Source organism: Bubalus bubalis, chromosome 12 (assembly GCF_019923935.1).
Source record: "Bubalus bubalis isolate 160015118507 breed Murrah chromosome 12, NDDB_SH_1, whole genome shotgun sequence".
NCBI lineage: Eukaryota > Metazoa > Chordata > Mammalia > Artiodactyla > Bovidae > Bubalus > Bubalus bubalis.
Window position 1 is genome coordinate 13,364,021 of NC_059168.1, and position 8,468 is coordinate 13,372,488.

Consider the following 8,468-nt stretch of genomic DNA (forward strand, 5'->3'; position numbering starts at 1 on the left):
TCAGTCTCTTTCAATCTGTAACAGACCGGTTTTGTCTTGACTTCCATGGCCAGTTATCATGTTGTAGAATGTCTGACAGTGTGGTTTTGTCTTATGTTTCCTCATGATTCAATTCAGATTATGCATCGTTGGCAAGAATATCACTGAAGTGATGCTGAATTCTTCTCATTGTATCTTAACCAAGTGGGGTATAATATTGATTAATCCCATTACTTTGATCAAATGAGTAAGGTAGTATCTACTATGTTTCTCCCTGCAAAATTTTTTTCCATTGTAATTAATACATATTTTTCAGGGAGGAACTTTGAGACTATGTATATACTCTGCTCTTATAAAATTCTCTATTCTTTGTTAATGAAAAAATTCAATGGCATTTTATTGTATTAAATGAATTATAACTTGTTGCTATCATTATTTGCTTCATTATTTACTTACCTTGCAAAGTGTCCCAAATGCAATCGGTGGGAGTCCTTTCAAGCTGGCCTCTTCTTTTTTTAAAACAGTTTATTAAGATATAATTCATATACCATACAAGTCACCTACTTAAACTATACAATTCAGTGATTTTTAGTACAGTCACAGAGTTGTACAATCATTCCTACAATCAGGTCTAGAACATTTTCATCACTCCCTAAAGAAACCTCATACCCTTTATTTACCTACTACTAATCTCATGTCCCAAGACCCCAGGCAACTGCATGTTAATTACTTTCTATCTCTGTAAGCTTCGCCTATTCTGGAAATTTCATATAAATGGAATTGTACAATAAGCACAGTCTTTTGTGACTGGCTGTTTCATTTAGCATAGTGCTTTCAAAGTTTATGTACATTGTAGCATGAAGCACTATTTTAATTTTAGGAAGCCTCTTCCAAGTTGGAGTCCCATAGCTTTTATTGTATTTTGAAGTATAGTTGATTTAAAATATTATGTTAGGTGCTTGCTTCGGCAGCACATATACTAAAATTGGAACGATACAGAGAAGATTAGCATGGCCCCTGCGCAAGGATGACACGCAAATTCGTGAAGCGTTCCATATTTTTACACTGATGTATAGAACAGTCTTATGGACTCTGTGGGAGAGGGAGAGGGTGGGAAGATTTGGGAGAATGGCATTGAAACATGTAAAATATCATGTATGAAATGAGTTGCCAGTCCAGGTTCGATGCACGATACTGGATGCTTGGGGCTGGTGCACTGGGACGACCCAGAGGGATGGAATGGGGAGGGAGGAGGGAGGAGGGTTCAGGATGGGGAACACATGTAAACCTGTGGCGGATTCATTTTGATATTTGGCAAATCTAATACAGTTATGTAAAGTTTAAAAATAAAATAAAATTAAAAAAAAAAAAAAAGAAAGCAAAAAAAAAAAAAATATTATGTTAGCTTCAGGTATACAGCATAGTGATTCTTTTTCTTTTCTTTTCAGATTGTATTCCATTATAGGTTAATACAAGATATTGGGTAAAAACTTCATTCACTTTTAGTGCTGAGAGATATTTCATTGGATGGACACACCACAGTTTGTTTACTCATGCATCAGTTGATGGACATTTGGGTTGCTTCTACTTTTTGGCTATTATGAGTATTGCTGTTATGAATATTTTAATAAAAGTTTTTGTCTATTCAATATCTTGTAATAAACTATAATGGGAAAGAATCTGAAAAAGAGCATATATGACTTTGCTGCACACCAAAAACTAACACAACATTGTAAATCAACTGTATTTCAATTTAAAAAGAGGTTTTGTGTGAGTGTATGTTTTAATTTCTCTTGGGTGTATATCTAGGGTGGAACTGCTCTATCAAACAGTTGACTCTGTTTTAACTTTCTGAGCAAGTGCCCCCCTATTTTCCAAAGTGGCCGCACCATTTTGCATTCCCACCAGCAGTGTATGAGGGTCCCAGTTTCTCACATCCTGACCAACACTTGTAATTACCTGTCTTTTTGTCTATAGCTGTATAGTCAGTGTTCATGGTGTCTCATTGAAGTTTTGATTTTCATTTCTCTGAAGACTAATGATGCTGACTATCTTTTCATGTGCTTATTGGCCATTCACATATCTTTGGGAAAATGTCTATTCAGATCCTTTGCCCATTTTTTAATTGGGTTATTTATCTTTGAATTGTAAATGTTTGTATAGTCTGGATGTAAGCCCATTATCAAATATTTTTTCTGGTTCAGTGGTCTGTCTTTTCACTTTTCTGATAGTGTTCTTTGAAGCACAAAGGTGTTTACTTTTGCCAAAGTCCAATTTATCTATTTTATTCTTTTGCCGCATAGACTTTTGGTAATGTAGCTAAGAAATCATTGCTAAATCAAAAGTCATGAAGATTTAGGCCTATAATTTTATCTCATATTTAAATCTCATTCACTTTGAGGCAATTTTTGTATGTGGTGTGAGGGAAGAATCCAGTTTCATTATTTTGCTTGTGGATATCCAGTTACTCCAGCACTATTTTTGGAAAAGACTTTTTTCTCCATTGAATTGTCTTGGTACTCTTGTCCAAAAATTCCTGTTTCTTTTTAACATGTCCTTATCTGAGCATTTCCTTACTTTCTAGCATAAAATGCTTCATTTTCACTTTGTACTTCTCCATGCTCTAGCTCTTGAGTCAGCCGTTTCCCCAAGGAGTTCTGATTCTTTTAGTGCAAACGTCATTTAGAAGCTGAGATCTGGGTTCTAGTCATGGCCATTGCTACTGGGGGGCTGTAGCTATATGACTCTATCAGTGGAGAGAACCAGGGGATGTGTGACACTGTAACACTTTGACACTTAGGTTTATTGATAACTATATGTTCACATCAATAGCTCCAATTTCAGCCCCACATCATGGGGCTCTCTCTGGTTTTCTTCTTTTCTTTATCTGTAGCTCCCCTCTCTGAAGGGACAACCTGACCCCTAGTCCCCTCAGTCTATTTGATCACTTCCCTGGTGTGTAGCCAGCTTCCTGTTGCCACCTTGCCTCTCCCCACCCCTGGCCCAAATGCAGGGGCCCTTCTCACCCTCTGGGGGCTCAGATACTCAGGACTGAACCACTGGGTCTCCCTACTTGGATCCCATCTCCCGCTCTGGATCACTGTAGCCCACACTCTGCCTGAGGACATTTGTCTTTCTGGGCCCCATCTAATGGCTTTTGAGCAGAATTTTCAGGAAGGAAGCACAACATTATGGTTTTAGAGATCCATCTCTGTTGCTCTGTGCACACTCAATCTGTTGCTTCAGCCTGCTGCGTAACACTCCGTGGTGTGTGACCATCATGTTTTAGTCATCTACTCCTCTAGGGAAAGGCAGCAGGTGGCTCCAACTCCCCCGCCACCTCACATAATGCCACGGTAACGTCCTTGTGCAGTTTCCCTTAAGCATCAATGGGAAATACCCTTGGATACCAATGAGTGAAATTTCTGGGTCATAAGATATGAGAACATCTTAACTTGCCTAAATACTGGCAGTTTGCTGTCTGGATGGCAGCTCCAGTCCACACTAATGAGGAGGGCACACAGGTTTCTGTATCCATATATCCCTTCCGCCTCTAACCTGGCATGTCTGAGTCTCTAGTTGCCAGTCTATGACACATAAGGGGATATTTTGTTTGTTTTGATGTTCATATCTCTGATTATCAGTAATCTTGAGCATGTCTCCAAGTGCTTGTTGGCCTTTTGACTTTCCTAGGTCTGTCTGTAAGTATTTAGCTATGTCGGTTCTCTTTTCCCTTAAGACCAAAATAGATCTGACTCTTCATATTATTCTCCAGCTTTCCTCCTTCACTTAAAATATTTTGAGACTCTTTTTATCAGCCGCATGAAGGTCTCCAGCTTGGGTGACCTATAAAGTGGTAAGCCATTTCCTTATTAATGGGCATCTGGGCTCTTTCAGGAGTTTCCACAAATAAATGCTTCCATATCCATCCTTGAATACACATCTCTGCACTGTGGCAGAATTTCTTTAGATGACTTTCTAGAAATGTTGTCTTTAATTTAGAATGCATTTTTGAAGACAGCATATTTAGTGAAGGTTTCCTTGTGGCTCAGACAGTAAAGAATCTACCTGCAATGTAGGAGCCCTGGGTTTGACCCCTGGGTTGGAAAGATCCCCTGGAGAAGGGCATGGCAACCCACTCCAGTATTCTTGCCTGGAGAATCCTCATGGACAGAGGAGCCTGCTGGGCTACAGGCCATGGGGGTCTCAAAGAGTCAGACATAACTGAGCAACTAACACATACACACAGCAGTGTCTTCAAGTCTGTAGTAGAAACTTGGGACTCAGTCAGACACAAGAGTTTGGGAAGAAAGAAGGCATCACTGAGAAGTGCTCCTGGTTTTGGAAATGTGAAGGGACATTGAAGAGTTAGGTGGTGAGAACTGTCCCCAGGAAACAGATCTGAGCACAAAGCTGTAGTCAACCATCTTGGCCAGGGTATGCCAGGCAGTGGAGGAGGAGGTCCCCTGACAACCTTCCTGAAACTGCCCAGTAGACTCCATCAAGTCCAGAGTCAAAGTCTCTGGAGAGAGCCATGGGGAGTTGTGGGCCCACAGATCGAAGTGACAAATGTTATATTTTCACAGGAAGAGCGACTGTCTTCCCCATTTCCCTCTTCCCTTCATGGCTCCGGAGTGTGAAGGTAGAAAGTAGACATCTGCCTGATCACAGACATATTCACAGTCTGAATTTCTCCCCTCCATGGGGATTGGCAGGATGCAGTTTTCTGCCACACAGTGGGGTAGTTTGTCCACTGGACAAGGTCGCCTGGCCCAGAAAGTAAATGGGGACTGAAAACCAGCCTAAGCTCATTTTCACAGAGGTGCTGCATGGGTTAGAGGGGCACCTGCCTCTGAGCCAAGAGAGCCAGTGCCCAGGGCTCCATGGCCTCAGGCCAGACACATGAAATTGTCCAGGGGAGGGTCCCAGGACCTCTCTCTCACCAGCCATCTCTTCCTGAAGAGTGTGTCCCTTCCCAGCAGTCCCTAAGGGAGGGCAGCCCAGGCTCTCTGGGGAGATCGCACCCCGTGGGGCCCGAGTAGGGCTGGGCAATGACGAGGAGAGGAGAATGTTCACAGGCTGCAGAAGGAGACAACTGGGTTAGGAGCTTTCATCTTGCTTTCTTTGGCAGAGTTGAGGAGGACTGATTATATATACCAACTTCTGGCACTTGAGTTAGAAATTAGAAAGAGATGATGCATGCTTCCTCTTCATCTTTTTGGAATCCACAGCCTGTGAGACACAAGCACAGGTAGCGTTAGGTGGAGCCAGAGATGGAAGTGTATGGAGACTCAGGTGCAGGCAGAGCCCTCTCAGGAGGACCAAACAGCCAGTGTGGGCTAGATGGACCACTGGGGGCTGGGGGAAGAGACCATCCATCCTTTTACACAGCAGGGAGGCTAGGCTGCCTAGAGAGAGCAAAGCTCTGTGGGACTGGAGTGTTAGGGTCTGTCTGTCTGTTTTGAACTGAGGTCTGGGCAGGACTCTGTAGGGCCCTAGGTGGAACCCCCACAACCTCATCCCAACTCAGCTGCTTGGCTTCTGACTAGCTTACTGAGCGGTTATTTTTACAAGGGCTGGTGCTGGGCCAGTACCAAGATGACTGACTCGTGTCATCTACCCAGGGGAGCTCTCAGTGTGAGCCGCTGCGATGGGTCTCGTGAGGGGTGGAGGAAGAGACAGAAACACAGACAGGCAGCTATGATGCAATAAGAAAAGTGCTGATAAGGACTAACATTTATTAAGCCCTCCTCATAGGCTTGTGAACTCCATAATGACCGAATGAGATGGACCCTACCGCCGGGATTTAATACACGGGGAAGCCAAGGCTCAGACAGGTTCGATAACTTGCCCAAAGTCACACGGTGAACAGTGAGACTGAAATTCTCTCAGTCTCAGGGCTGTTTCCTTCATCTCTGCACCGCAGGACCCCACGCCATACGTTAGTGACAGCGGTGCAAGCTTGTAACTAACTACTCCGGTCCATGTGTGATGAGGACGTGCGCCAAGCATGCACACTACCGCCCTGTCTCTGTCTTTACCGTCATTTTACCGTGAGGCGGGGCCCCCTTTCTCTCTTTCTCCCGCAGCCTCAGTCGGGTGGCAGCCGGTCCTGCAGCCGGAAGCCGCACGCCCTCGCCACCCCAAGGAAGCGGCCTCGTGTCGCCCCCTGCTGGCCGCGGACTTACAGCCACGACGGCGCTTCCCCAGCGCCTGGTTCCCTGCGCCTGCGCTCTAGGTGGTGGGCGCCTGCTTCTCGGTTCCCCAACACTCCCCTCCTCGCTCAGGGTTCGCAGTAGCCGTGGCGGGGGCGGGGTGGGGAGGTCAGGGTGTGTGGCGGGGTGCGGGGGGGGGGGCTCGGACAGGGGCCAGGCAGGAGCAGCTGGTCGCCTGTCTCTGGTTTACTTGACTGTGCCCAGGGCCAGGGTCCACTCTCCCAGCCCCAGTCGCTCCCGAGGGGTAGGCTTGGGGCGGGACCAGGGGCCCCTTAGGACCCGGAGCCCAGAGGACTGCGGCCAGAGGACTGTGGCCCCGCAAGGAGCGTCATATATTCGTTCTGGGTATTGAGGGTCCAAGGATGAAGGAAACACCCACTGTGACATAGTGAACAATGGCAGCCCCCACCCCCGGCCGCCCCGTGGCCTGACGTCACCGCCCTCCTCCTCTCAGTGACTAGAGGCCATTCTGAGTGTCTAGGAGGGGAGTAGACGTCGGAGTAGGTGAGGCTGAGCGACATATAGGAGAATAATTCTGGGTGTAAAGTACAAGCCTGGTGCTAGGAGGGTCGGGGTCACCAAGAGGTTGCACCTGAGCAAAGCTCCGCAGCATCTGTTGGAGCCCACCAGGTGGGCCTTCCCTATGCAGAAGGGCTGGGGAAAGAGAGATGACGGGGAGCAGTTCTGACATCGGGGTCTGTCTGTTCCCAGCGGCAGCGACTGTTTCTTTCCAGAGCTTCCCGCCTTACATCTTGGCACAGAGTGGGCAACTAGGTCCTTCAGGACCATGGGGTGACAGTTCTCTACTGTGTTTGCCAACTGAAGAGAATTACCTTCAACTGAACAGATAAAACATGACTGCAGGGGACTTCTCTGGTGGTCCAGTGGGAAAAGAATCTGCCTTGCAGTGCAGGGGACGTGGGTTCAATCCCTGGTCAGGGAACTAAGACCCCACATGCCAAGGAGCAACTAAGCCCTTGTGCCACACCTAGAGGGTCCGTGTGCCACAATGAAATGTGCATGACACAACTAAGACTCGGTGTGTCCAAAGGAATAAATACTAAAAAATTAAATTAAAAATTAAAAAAAAAAACAACAACATGACTGCAGGAATATGTCAGGGGAAGGCGGGTCCCCTTAAGGATCAGGAGGACAGGCTTTCCCAGACCCTTCTTTCTAATGGGCAGGACTCTTCCTGGCCAAGGGCCGTTGTCCAGAAGAACAGTCACAGAGGGGAGTCAGAGGCTGCTGCTGTCATCCCTCAATCTGGCCACCTCGGACTATTGGTTTCTGTGGCTCAATCTTGTTGCATGTGCAGAATTGGAGGACGTGGCCCATGACTATTAATTAGTTGGTATATCAGAATGTGGAAGCCTGGCAGTCCTCGGGTCACTGGTCTGGGATGTGGTATGCCCCTGACCAGGACAGTGGCTGCCAGGGGACACTGGTATGGCCAGATGTATGGCTCATGTGAGTGGGAACCATCTGAACGGAGCCTGGAGGATGCCACTGGGAATTCATGGTGTTTTATATACAGGACCCATTTTAGCATCAAACGGAATGCTGTATTCCTCAGGGCCAAATGACCGACTGAGCAGGGCTATGACAGATATGCTGGTAACTAACAGGTAGTAGAAAGTGACCAGGACCTGGGAGTTGAGAGTTCACAGGAGAAAGACAATCTTCTTCTTGTGTTCGGAGAAGGCTGAATGAAGGACATGGTGTTGTACTCATCGAGACATTAGTTGCAAGCTGGGCAATCCCTGGAACCTAAAGGTAAGACACTGTGTGTGTGCTTGAGATATTTATTAACTTGAAAAGTCATCTTAAAACTACAAAAAAAGTTTAACACCTTAAATGCTCTACCTGAGTCTTTAGTCATTCAGACACCCTCCTCAGAGGCATTCAGAGGTGTTACTTTCTTGTGTAACCTTCCAGGAGTGTCTGGTACATATACAGGTCAATGCACATATACCTACGCATCCACTCTTTACACAAACAGCATCCTCCCGCACTGTTTTGTACCCTGCTTGTTCACTTATATTTTGAAGATGGTTCAGTATTAGTACACAAAAAGCTGCCTTGAATGTAAGGAACACTGGAAGCATTCCTGCTGAAGCCAAAGACAGGGCCATATGATTTTTGAAGTGAAACTGGAGCTGCTCCTTCAAACCCTGGCATTAAGAACCTGCAAGGGAGTGGAGGTGTCAGTTTAACTTCGGCAGAATATTATTTTAATTTCCATTTGCTCTGCCCCCACCACGTTGCTTTGGG

At 46.1% G+C, this 8,468-nt stretch overlaps 1 non-coding gene across 1 annotated transcript; it reads left to right on the forward strand.

The window, feature by feature from the left end:
- Positions 1-934: 934 nt before the first annotated feature.
- LOC123328769 lies at positions 935-1,041 on the forward strand. The gene has a single exon (XR_006543777.1). It is a non-coding gene; the product is annotated as a U6 spliceosomal RNA (small nuclear RNA).
- Positions 1,042-8,468: the final 7,427 nt, after the last annotated feature.